The following is a 13426-nucleotide window of genomic DNA, read 5'->3' on the forward strand; positions in this document are numbered from 1 at the left end:
AAATTCTCTTGATGCATGTAAGGCAGCACCACCTACACATGCTCCTCACTCTTTGAAGAAAACCCATCAAGACAACAAATGGCACTCAAGAACCTCGTTATCCGTTAACAAAGAACCACATTAACCTTGAGTGATCTTGCAGCTTCACTGGTTTCTTTTCATCTGTCCAAATAACTGAACCATGTGCTGGTGTTGACAAGCCCTACATCACAGCACCCAAGACTGCATTTGTACTGATGAATGTTTATCCAGACCGTGCCAAGAAGTTGTCTATCAGTCTTCACCAAAACACTTGTCCAGAAACAAGTGTTTGGAGTACTTCAGCAAAACATTCTGCACAGATTCAAAAAAAAAAAAAGAAAAGAAAAGAAAAAAAGTGCTGATTGACAATAATCAATGTTCCTGGCAAAGAGAAAAAGAAAAAACACTTTCATCACAAGAGTTGGACTAAATGTTAAGCATGCAGCTTAATCAATTCCATACAGGAGACTAACAGGTGCTAAGTGCCTGTAAGCTTCTCAACACTGTCATTAGGAGCAGGTGGTTAAGTGAAGCTACAAGTTAAATGGACTTAGCCAGCTAGCCCTTAAGGGAGTGGCAATAAAACAAGATGGACTCCCAGCTATTGGCAGTGATGTGGTCTAAAGGACTGCAGAGAAGTGGGCTGCAATCTGTTCCAAACCTGGGAGGGTTTTCAAAAGCAAAAGCCAGGCTTTCCTGCTGGTATAAGGACAACCTGACAATGGAACAAATAATAACAGCAATGAGGTAAAAATCTAAGTAGTGAGGAAAGTAATGGAAATATTTCTGTGCAATCGCATCTGATCTTCTTACATGTTCGTGTGCATAAATGAGTTTTACATCATAGCGCTATGAGGCGGGAAGGGGGGAGCATTCACACCCCATTGTGTGTACCCCCACTCAGGCTTGGTGCTAAGGAGAATGGGGGGTGGGTGCTCAGAGGATTAACTGGAACAGCGGGACAGAGGAGCAGCTGGCACTGAAACTTCACCTGTAAGACTAGGGACACTTGTGTGAAGCTACCCCATTCTTATATACTGAACACACAGTGAAGCATTCAAATCTGCCATTGGTCAACCCTTACCGCACCAACTGGTTACTTACATTAGCACCAGAGTTTTTTCTAACGACTATAAACGCAAACAAAATTAGTCTGCAAACAGCCTGCTACATTTAAAGAGAGATTATTTCTGACCCATTATTCAAAATGTATTCAAGTTTAAGTAAATTAAACACATTTTTAATCACACTCCTAGTAACTTTTCAAACACAATCACTCAAATTAAGTTTTTATTGCTGGTTGGAGCTGCCCTTGCCCACGAGTTAAATATTACCTTTCAAAATAGCATAGTCTCTAATCTATTACCCCACTCAAAGCAGGGGTGCCGTAGTAATCAAACTGAGAAAAGTGTGAGGCGTGAGTTTAAAATTGGAAATGAGGGGGGTCCGGGAGGAATTCAGTAGTGATGTCCAATACTACAGATTTCGATATCGAGCCGATACCAAGTAAATACAGGGCCAGTATTGCCATCATCAATACCAATTGACTATGTGCACGTTAGCATATGCTACTTCTGGTGCGGAAACTCCTGTGGGGAGCTTTGTTTCCGGTGTCCTATTCGCGCCTGGTTTACGGTCCACAACAAGTTAAGCAAATGAATGAATGAATCAAGCGGCGATTTACATTTCTATAGATGTCTTGGGCATTTATCCAATATATCTGTAAATGATGTTCATCGACTTCGATATTTTTCCCCCGCGCCTCAGAGCAAAAGAGAAAAGGGAGTCAAATGTTATATTTCTCAGCCGTCCCTCGTTTATCGCGGGTGTTATGTTCTAAAAATAACCAGCGATAGGTGAAATCAAGTAGCCAATTTTATTTTTTGACGGTGCAAAATGTTTTGTGGACATCGTAACATACAGTACTGCACTTCAGAGTCACACTGCTAGCGATCAATGCGGCGATTCCATACTGTACAGGAGAGACGTCACGGAGGAGATCGTCTGCAGCGATCAGGATGCAGGACACAATGTGATGTAAAAAAAAAAAAAAAAAAAAAAAAAAAAAAAAAATCTGCAAAACAGCGAGGTGAAAGGTGGACGATGTGTCTTCTGCATGCAGTAATGCAGTTCTGCTTGTGCTGAGTGATGTAAACAACTGATCGATCTAAACTCTTTAAAACATCAAAGTTGATCATTAGATTTTTTATGACAACAGTGGTTGTCTGCTCTTTGTAACTTAACGCGATCTTTCCGTTTTCGAGTTTTGGACATGATTTTGGAGTATATCTTCGCAGTAGCGATTGACCGCAAAGTAAAGCTACCGGAAATGTACAACCCCACATCCGGTCTCAAACCAGGAAGTTAGCATTTTCTCGTGCACAGGGTCAATACTACCTTGAGAGCAGTGTGTCATGACATTTGCAAATTCTGAATTAGTTTTGAAGACCACTAAATTGACAATAATTAGTTAACACAAAAAACCCTACACCTTTCAGGATTGTTTTTGTTTTTTAAGGGGGTGCGGGCTGGAATCTAAATGTGCCCGTCTTTAAAGGACTTTATGTAAACTTCTGTTTAAATGTTCTATAGGTGATAAATAAAATATGTGACAGTCAACAAAAAAGGTTCATGTTTGAGATACATTTTTTCATTTTTAATAACTAACTAAACAAACAAATAACACATTTTTAATAAATTAATAACACCATTCAGTAGGCTATATACTGAACTTAGAGGAAGGAAACAAAGTATCGATCCTTTCACACTAGTATCATCCACTACCAATTCCAGTGTTGGTATTGATACTGTCAACATTTGGATCAATCTACCCATCTATAGAATTTAGCCCCATAAGAAACACATAGATAAAAGACAAATGCAGTTAAATGTAGTCCAAGGGAGATTGAAGAAATATGCCATTATGTTACAGGCCTGTGACATTTTCCACAACTTCAACTCAAAACAAGAGCCAATTAAGAGTTTCGATCGGAAATCGAGAATGGCTGGGCTGTAGAGAAACCAGAGATGACAACACTTTTGGCATATTAAATCAACTCAGTGGCTACTCCCTGTCCACCAGCCAACTGGTTATAGACAGGCAGATAGTCAATATAACACTGAAGAGCCTGCAGCCAGATCAGTTACGATCTCTGTGACCGGGCCGGGTAAGGTGAGGACAGATGGACACCGATCCCACACCTCGCCTACATCCTTCTGATAGCCACACCCCTGAACTGTCACACACATAACTAAATACACATTGGCAGACTTTCATGCACATGAAAGAGGCAAAGGATAATAAAAGATATACACAGCCAATCCAAAACAAACACACATTTTATTGTTGTGAACTTTCCTTCTTCTCTGGCAGTTATCTAGTTATCAATAGTTCTCAGTTTTCCTGTATGTAAAAAAATAAAATAAAATAAACAACTGTGGTACCCAACAAAGATGTTTAACCCTTTCTTAGGGAAATCACCAGGATAAATGAGACTAGCCAAAAAACACAATATGAATATAATATTATTTAGAAGTGCAGGATTAATTCAAACAAAAATAAATTTGTTTTTCATTGAAATGGTCACACATTTTACACAGTAAAATGGTAGACTTAAGGTAATACAGACCAACTGTGCTTACATACACAGTCACCTCCTAAAGGCTGATTCAGAGCCAGGAAACTCAATTCGTGCTTTAGTGGACATGAAGGCTGCACGTGTCAAAGAGGGGACAAGCTCTGAGGCATCATATTACTCATACAATACAAAAACGAATCTAGTTAAAACCGTTGGCATTTAGCCACACACAAACACAGGACTCATTGTTTACAGTTCTCTCATTACCCGTTCTTTGTAATGCTACAACAAACAAACCCAAATAAACTCTAATAACAGCCTATAAATGTATTTTTAAAACATCTTTAAAAAACATTTTTGCTGTATTCTACAACCACAAAATATCTGGTTTTAGGAAGGCATTCAAGGCTACCATAGTGAGCTAACAGACATATTCTAAAGTGCTGAAGTACCATTTCAATAATTACAGTGCATTGAGACTGGCTTCACAGTTCCAGACAGAGTACCTTTAAAAAAAATTAAAAAAAGAAAATGCAGCGCCAGCATCCACTACTCTATGCTAATGGGCAGCAAAGTACCAGCCTCCAAACCACAGTGATGAGCATTACATCCTTACCATCCCACAGCTACAGAGAAAAACACAGGCAACAAGGGTGAAGGATGAAATAAAGTTTAACCCTTAACGTCTTCCTAAACAGATGTAGTGGAGCAGGGTTCAAGCACACTGCTGGTAGCCTCACAACCCTGCACTCACAATTAATCCAGCTTTTTGACATTCCTGTAGACACTGATGGAAACCAAAGCTGTGGTACCACTTTTTAGCGAACTTCAGCAACTAGCATAGTGCTACAGAAGAGGAGTCCGCATAAATCAACATGATAGAATTTACCATTTACTTTCAAATATCACGACTATAGCTTTCAACCAAACAAATGACACTTCATAGAAAGGTATTGAAATTATCTATTTCATAACATGTAAAATGAAGGCTAATAATGTGTTACTTAAAAGGCTATCTGGGAATGCCGAACCGGCTATGGATCAGCAAACTCTGCAGTGTTGTGGTAAAACTGACAATAGTTAACTAATGTGACCTAGTGCAGAGGGGGAGAGTGTTACTGTAGGTGTGTGACCATCAGTTTAAAGATCATGCTCTTTTGTGCCAGTTAACATGTAACTCAATAGACTGTACAAGACAGCCAATCACAAGCCGGCTCACAAAGAAAACAAATCTATGAGAGCTTAAGAGCACAAATTCTGTGGTTGCTGAGGACTTTTTTTGTCCCACAGTGCAAATAATGAGATCTTGCCTGCAAAAATCCCACTTCATCCCCTGGCTGCAAGTATTTTATTTTCAAAATTCCCATGAGTGGACTCTGAGCCACTCTAACATTATGCAAATCTGCTGGTGTCCAATCTACTATCCAATCTATAAAATACAATTTAAATAGAAAACAAAACCGTAAAAGTGAGTTTCTTCCCAGTGAATTTATTATAAACGAATAAACCGCATGTAAAAGCTGATAACTCAGCAAAGCTCCCTTAAATATGAGCACTTCTGGCTCCATTTTTATTTAATAAAAATAAATAAAAATTACCACAATGCTTGACTAGAAAATGAGATGCTGTATCCGAACCCATTTGGTTTCTCTCAGTATATTTGTCTTTTTGCAGCCATTTTTCATCCATTTTGCTGCCTTTTGTTTGCAAATTTGATTGCATATCAAAGTCCCATAGTGTGAGCACTGAGCATCATTCTAATTACCTCACAACCACTCACGTTTGGTTTGTTGATATGGAGGTGGTTAACATCTAGCTATTGGGAATTTTTCATTCTGATCAGAATTTTTAAAAAGATCATCATATGAACTTTCCACCAGATCAGACATCAGTATAGTATGACAAAAGTGTGGATTGAATTTCCATGAGTGTGGGACTGAGACTGACTCTGGTTACAAGATGTAACCAGCTCACTTCCAGGAAAATGCAAATACTCCATGCTGTGCAAGGGTTATGCGCTTTTCATTCATCTGCTCTGATTTTTGACATGAAATAAGGTGACTGATGGACATGAGCTCTAATTTCTTTTAAAAATTAAAATGATTAATACAAGTTTGCCAGTAGGTCTTTTTTTTTGGACTACCTACAGCATCTTTTCAGAAGTTTCTTCCTGTTAAAAGGGACTTTTTTCTTCCCACAGTCGCCAAGTGCTTGCTCATAGTGGGCCATTGGATTGTTGGGGTTTCTTTCTAAAATTCTAGTGCATTTACCTTCCAATATAAATGTCTTTAAGTGTCTGCTGTAGTGATTTAGCACTACATGAATAAACCTGAGTTGAACTGAATACGATTTGAACCCCTGACATCATATCCACTCAGAGCTGATGCACACATGATGAGCCAATGCAAAGCTGAATAAATAGCCAAAAAAAATCAGGAATAATCCTATAGAATATCACTGCAGTTATCAAACTGAAAGTGAAACTTGAGACATAAAATTGCCACTTTTATTTACCCATCACCTCAAATAACAATCCCAGCACTGACAGTCTGTTAGTGTTGTAACAGTTATGTTAATACTGTTGCTGGTCCTTTACCTTTTTCCTGTCATAGAAAAGTCATAATAGGCAACATATTTGGAGTGTAGAGAATTGAATGTTAAAAAAACTAAGCGCTGCAGCCACTGTTAGTGCTTTTGTTTTTTTTAGTTTTTTAATCTTTTCGCATTTTTCCAACCAGACACAAACACGACCAAGAATCCACCTGAAGGCACCTCGTAGCTGGCAAGGTTTGACAAGGAGGTATCTGAAGCATTCCACGCAAAACAAAAGGACATGTTTGTTAATCAGTTACAGACTTGCTCCCTAGTGCACCGTACCCATTTACACAAGCCAGTCACACTAGATTTCTCAAACGCAGCCACCTGCATTTTTCGCACAGACCGTCACGCCTGAAATAAAACAACAACTGCAGTCTCCCCATTAGGCACCACTGCCCAGGCTCAGTCATAAAACAAGTCTTAAAGTTTACAAGCCAAGCATACCAGGGCTGAAGGATGTGCAGAGAACTTGAACTTGCAGCAAATGCTTAAATCAATTCCTCCGATTCAACGTAGTAGTTTGGGGTTTTTTTTTAAGTTCTTGTACTAATAATGTAAAAATGTTTCATTTGCTACTGATAGTTTGGATTTTAAAAAGAAGTTCATAATACTTGCACATTCCTGTTTATAAATCCCCCTTTATCCAGCCATTGAAGTTTAAGGTTACAGAAGGCACTGAAATGAAAAAACTATTTCAAGCCCTTCTTCTCGGTTGCTTTGACCTTTGGGAAGAGGAAGAGGAAACGGGGGTGCGGGCAGGGGAAGTGGCTGTACAGTATGAAGGGGAAAAAAATCCCAATCAAACACAGCTGTGTCCAAGTTCACAGGCTGGCAAAATATGCGAGCCTTTTACTTAACTTTAAAGCTACACTCCATCATATGCTGCTAAAACAGTAGATATCTGATGCATCTTCATATGCTCGACATCTGTGACCAGGAAGTGCACAAATACACCAGCCAAGTCACTCAAATTCAGTTAAACGGTGACTGCATTTCTCCATTCGTTTCCGATGAGCGTTTTAAATGGGGCAGAAGTGCAGATTTTGCCAGATTCATCCTCTGAAGTAGGACACAGCAGCAGTAAACCTGTGATGACCGCCTAAGAGCTTAGCCAGACAGTCAGAATAAACAGAGAAGGGTGGGTGTCATGTGGCTGTGTCATCCACACCCTGTGTCACACCCAAGTGATGAAATGGGTTTGGGAGTAAGAAACACACACCCAAATGCAAGGGCCTGCATGTAAATAACATTTCTGAAGCCAGGGACAGTCACTGGTCCTGATTCCAAAAACCCTGCCACACCACACCCAGTCAAGCCCCAAAACACAGTGATTATGTAATGCAGACTCACAGCCAAAACCTGGAGGATAAACAGCATTGCTCTATCATTGAGATCTGCAGACGGTGCCTCTGATAGTCTGCCTTACTTAGGTGAGTGAGATCACCCCATGTGCAGAGATGCAACTATGAAAACAGGCCTTGATGGTAATCTTGGAAAGAAACTACTAAGCTGGCAGTGCCAAGAAAACAAAAGGTGCACGGTGCTTAGAATGACTGGGGAACTTGAATTCGCATGAATGGCAAAGTAAGATTCTCAGATCAACGCCTAAAGATACACCATATGAGGAAAAGAAAACACAAAATGCCCACATATCCAACTTTGCAAGCCTGGTTCCAATTTTACCTCCCCAATAGTCTGGTTTAGAGTTTCTGGGTGATTTAAACGCCTCAAAAGGCAGCTTTAATAACACCGATTAGCAGAGGGCCCCGTCGTTCTGCCTCGCAGAACAATAGCGTGTGTACGCCGGGGAGGCTGGCGTGAAGCTGCTCAGTAAACTGAATCTGATGCCAACGGAGACCCTGTCAAACCGAGAACCTGGAGCACCGTACATCGGGATAAATTTCACCCCGAGACAGAACGGCACACCGGAACCACCGCCCAGCTCCGTGCTAACGTTTCACATCCATCATCCCATCAAGCTACACACCGACCACTCCACACCACAAAGAGGGCGTCTGGCTTCAAAACAAACGCTGCTTTCTTCATTTAAGAGATGCTAAAATAAAACAAAGAGGGTGAGCCCTTCTAGGCAGAACTGTATTTTTTTAATTTAGCAGAAAACTGTGCAAAGATGTAGCCTAACTCGAATGATGTCGCTCGCGGCAGAAACGTTACAGCGTAGTAAATTGTCCGTTACCTTTCAGCCGTCGTTAAGACTCCCGAGGAAACAAACAGTCGGCCCCTTTCGGCCCAGAAGACGACGCGAAACGCACTAAATATGCAGGCGAAGCCGTAAATTTTACTGAACTAACAATAGAGCCGCGCGTTCAGCGGCGGGCGTCCCTACTCGTTTCCTTCCCTCCACGTTTGAGCAGCGGCAGGAGGCGACGGGCTGCTCCCCTTAATGAAGGACGGACCCGAAGGGGAGGAGTGGCAGAGGAGTCCGGCTGCAGACTGAAGGCGAAGCGTGGCGGTCATAAAAGAAAACGCAGATTAAATCCCACCGCCGGCCCAATCAAAGGCGCGAGCCCCGGCGGTTATGCAAAGCAGGAGTGACGTGGTAGTCAAACCGTGTCCCTGTGTGAGCGCGTGACTTTAAAATTGGAAATCAAGGTGGTCCGGGAGGAATTCAGTAATGCTGTGCGATACTACAAATTTTGGTATCGATCTGATATCAAGTAAATACAGGGCCAGTATTGCCAATATATAGCAGTGTGTCATGACATATGACAGGAGTCATAATCAACTGGCAAGTTGTGAGCACGTTTTAAAGACCACTAAATTCATAATACTTAGTTAACACAACCCCCCCCCCACACACACACACACACGCACACAGATGTGTGTGTCCTGCAGACACACACATCTTTTAAAACACAAGCACATGCTCTGACCAAGCTGAGATAACCTTGTCCTTTTTCCAATTTCACCCTCCCTAAGCCAGGATAACAAGATGGAGTATCTCCAGTTTGTAGATACGACCTAATCCTGCTGCTGCACAGAGTTGGAGTAAACAACAGGAACCATATCAGATTAAACTCCTCTTATAGGCCTTATGCACAGCATGCCTCTACCTTGTTTTATCATCTTTTCCCACAACTGTGGATAGAGAAAATCTTTTACCCCTTGACATCACAGTACCTGCTTTTATTAGATTTTTACTCATGAAGCTCCTCTGTGAAATATTAATCTTTTACTTTACTTTTTCCTATTCTCTTGTTGATTTTGCTTACATTTTTGTGTAATTTTCACCCTATTATTGCACGAGATAGGTGAAGAACAGAGTGCAGGCAGGTTGGATCGGGTGGAAATTAGTGTCAGGAGTGCTTCTGGCTGAAGAATAGCAGCAAGAGTGAAAGGGAAGGTTTACAAGATGATATCGAGACCTGCTATGAAGTACGGTTTGAAGATGGTAGTCCTGACACAAAGACGGGAGTAATTGGAAGTGAGCAGGATGGACAGGATTAGAAATGAGTAGATCAGAGGGATAGCCCAGGTCGAGCGCTTTGGACATGTACAGAAGAGGGAAAGCGGATATACTGGAGAAAGGATGTTGAACATGGAGCTGGAAAGCAGGAGGAAAAGACAAAAACCTCAGGGAAGATTCATGGATTTAGGGGAGGAGGACATCGATGTGACAGAGAAGGATGTGGGATAGGGTGAGAAGGAAGGAGATGAGCCGCTGTTGTTACTATGGGAGCAGCTTAAAGAAGGAGAAGAAGAATACGAGTTGTTTTTGTCCTTTTAAATTCAAGCTGCAGTTCATTAGGAGCCAGCGGTGATTTATTCAACCAGGAGTTTTCCAAGAATCTCTGCTTCTCCGCGGGGACAACGCCACTGAAACTCTCTGCCTCAGATTCCTTCACCCACATGTTTGCGATCTGTACTTAAAACCAAAATTCCTGACAAAGAACTGCAAGAGCTGCACAGCAGGTTTGGATAGTTATATCCAAAGAAAGTGAATAAGAGATTGAAATTGTTCATTATCTGTGCTCACACTTTGGTACAGTGTCCACCGCCCTATGGTACGAGCCCACAATAGGTTTTAGACGCATGCTTTTATTTTCTTATCACAATGAGACTTTGAGCTGCAGCTGCAGGCTCAGTGAAACACTGAAAAGACAGAAGGACACAAAGAAGAGCAAAATGGGTTTGGACAGCTGACATCAGCTGTTGTTTTCTCTTATGAGCACGGAGAAAGAATGAGGTTATTTAAAAGGAGAGGCCGTGGGTAAAGAGAGAAATCTGAGTGAAGGGGAAGAATGAAGGTTTAGCAAAAAAATCATCAGCCTTGGACTCGCTGGTGTACACGTTCTCACTACACTTCGATGAAGACTGAGAAACAGAGAGAGAGAGTGTGTGTGAATCATGTGTCTCTCCATCCCTGCTCCTTTCAGGACTCTGGCAGTTGTTTCATCAGCTGCCTGTCATCCTTTCCAGTCGGGAAGGGGCCCTGCGCCAGAGCGAGGGGGGAAAACCCAAAGCTCCTCCAAAAGTTTAACTAATTCTTATTTTAACTCTTTGCCTCCTCTGAAAGCCTACTAGAAATAACCCTTGAAGCTCTTTTCTAAACTGAGTGCTTTCTGTCATAATTTCTGCCTCATTATGACACAAAACGACTGGGTATGCATCAGAAGTTAGGAAGGGTGATCTCTCTCTGTGCAGCTACCCTTAGAAACTATTTTAATGGTCATCAAACCAAATCTTTACTGATCTGTACTGAGGTGTCAAAACTTGCCACAGGAGAGGTCATTCAATGTTGTGTTTATGGAGGAAAGCGTTAAGGAGATTTATTCACTTCCTGTTTTTTTTTACGCAAACTGAAACCTAAAAACCAAAATCCCAGTCGCATGAAGCTGCCTCTGCTGGGTGTGAATCCAGCAGAAACGATTTTTAGTCTCCATCTTTTAGTTGCATAAACTGAAAACTAATGGAATCCATCATTATTTCACAGGACTGAAAAAAGCTGTAATCCCCACACATCCTGCTCATCCATTTCAGATTGATCATAATGTTGTTACACAAGGGTGTGGCTCAGCGGTTAAAAAAAAAAATCCTTAACAGAATTAGGATAGACTGAGAATTTGAAAGGCTTTTATGCACACACTATCTTGTTTTTAAATCTGCTTCTTTGCTGTGGTCTTCACTCACCCATCTGCCCAAACACCTCACAGTAAGGACAGCTGCACACACAAAACAAAGCCCCCCCACACACAGAGACACACGCTGACACACCAAACGGAACTCAGGCGCTGATACAGATTGAGTGACACGGCGCGTAAGATGAGGGGGAAGGAGACGGTCCTCGCCGCTGCCGCTGCTCCTGCTGCAGGCCTGCGTCTTTGATCTGGGATGCTTTGTTAATTTAAAAGCCTGTGAAGTTCAAACGGCGAGTCACAAATGAACAAGCGGCATCAAACTGGGATCAACAAAAGGACCACACCTGACAATAGCATACTGCTACAACTGAGACCATTAGAAGCTTTTGGAAAGACGATTTTCCCTCTGGGCTTTCACTGAACATCAAAGGTGCTGAGTGAAGTAGTCCTACACATTCACACACATCAAGTGGAAAAAAATAATGACAGCCTCTAATCCAACAAGATGGATGGGCCATGTTTATGAGAGACATTACACTGTGGACCTTTCCTTCTGCCTTACACACTCCAACATGAGGCACCATCAGAGCGGTTGGCTACATAATGCATGATGATATTAGGTTAAGTGGGTGGAAGGCAAAGATGGGCTGCATGAGCTGCTGCCAAAGCTTGCTTAGGACGCTCAGCAACCAGGAAATGAGCTCATGTGTTCTCTAACAGAAGATTTGCAATCTACCCTCTCTGGAAGATCAGCACCCCAGCAACTCAGCAGAAACATACAAGGCATTTACAACATCATCATGATGTGTTTTAAAGCCCCCCACGTGTGTGCTTTTCATATGAAAGTGAGAAAAACAAGAGAGAGAGCAAGGCTGGAAATACACTCTTGAACATGCACGAATCAAGTCCCTGCAATGAGATATTGATCTATATTTTCTTGAAAGAGCTCTTACAACCTTCAAATTTTTTATAATTTACATCTATTTTTTTAAGAATTACCCATCTTTTCATCTTCTTACACTTTGAATTCAGGGTCACAGTAAGGGTGGAGCCTATCCCCATATGATAGGCTGTAATAGGGTGAGTGCCAGTGTACCCCCTGGACAGATCATTAAAACCCAATTTTACTCCTTGGCTTATGACATAGTCTGAACCTGATTTTATTGTTTTAATCGAATGTGCTGATTTTATTGTTTTAAATGTAATTCTAATGATCATTTTATACTATTTTATTATTGTTTTTGCTATTTGTGCCAATTTTATTATTTTAAATGTCATTTTAATTATCATCTTATTTTTTTAAAAATATTTTTTCATTATTTTATATTATTTATATATATATTTTTAACTTGTTCAATGTATCATTTCTGGCATGTCAAGTGTACAGCACTTTGTGCTGGGGGCTGATCTGAAAGTGCTATATAAATAAATTGCTTGCTAGCAGTCTATCACAGGGCTAACACACAGACATGAAACCATTGATTAGTTACTCGAAAGCTAATTTAAAGTCACCAATCAACCTAAAACACGTGTCTTTAGAACCTGGACAGAACATGCAAACTCCACATAGGACGTTTGCAGCCAGCTGGTGGATTTTAACCCCAGACTTTGTTTCTGTGAGGCAATGCAGTCTATTTTTGAAGACAGAACCATTAAGTTCCAGATTTGGATCAGTAAATTGTTCATGCAAATCCATCAATAATTTTGGATAGCGGAGAAAACCACTGGGACTTCGCCATTCAGGAAGTTGGACCGAAGAGCCAGAACCATTATCAGTGACCGTTCCCACCAGCTTCTGCAATAGCTTTCCCCCAGGGTCATCAGACTTCTGAAATCAAAACAAAGATACGCCACAACTCCACAGGTCATTTTTATTAATGCACTTTGTAGTATTTTTGCTGCTATACATTTAAATATAGTTTTTTTTGTTTGTTTTTTAAAATCCTGTGTCGTACCAGTTGGAATGTTAATTTATCCCTTGTACACTTGGTGTCTATTTAATGACAATAAATTTGAAATCTAAGTGTAGCTTTTGAGTAAGCCTGGTAAAAATGACACACACACACACACACACACACACACACGGCTGCGTGAATCACCATCCCGACACATGAACTACTTCCTCCCTCT

At 41.1% G+C, this 13426-nt stretch overlaps 1 protein-coding gene across 2 annotated transcripts in view; it reads right to left on the reverse strand.

Moving 5' to 3' along the window:
* The window catches only part of prr36a (proline rich 36a), a 53686-nt gene extending 44936 nt beyond the window's left edge, over positions 1 to 8750 (reverse strand). For both annotated transcript variants that reach the window (XM_085161505.1, XM_085161504.1), the window contains exon 1: positions 8395 to 8750. The gene's annotated coding sequence lies outside the window, so the exon portion shown is untranslated. The remainder of the gene's footprint in view (positions 1 to 8394) is intronic.
* Between the last annotated feature and the right edge of the window lie 4676 nt (positions 8751 to 13426).

This window comes from Neolamprologus multifasciatus, chromosome 6, assembly GCF_963576455.1.
Source record: "Neolamprologus multifasciatus chromosome 6, fNeoMul1.2, whole genome shotgun sequence".
Taxonomy (NCBI): domain Eukaryota; kingdom Metazoa; phylum Chordata; class Actinopteri; order Cichliformes; family Cichlidae; genus Neolamprologus; species Neolamprologus multifasciatus.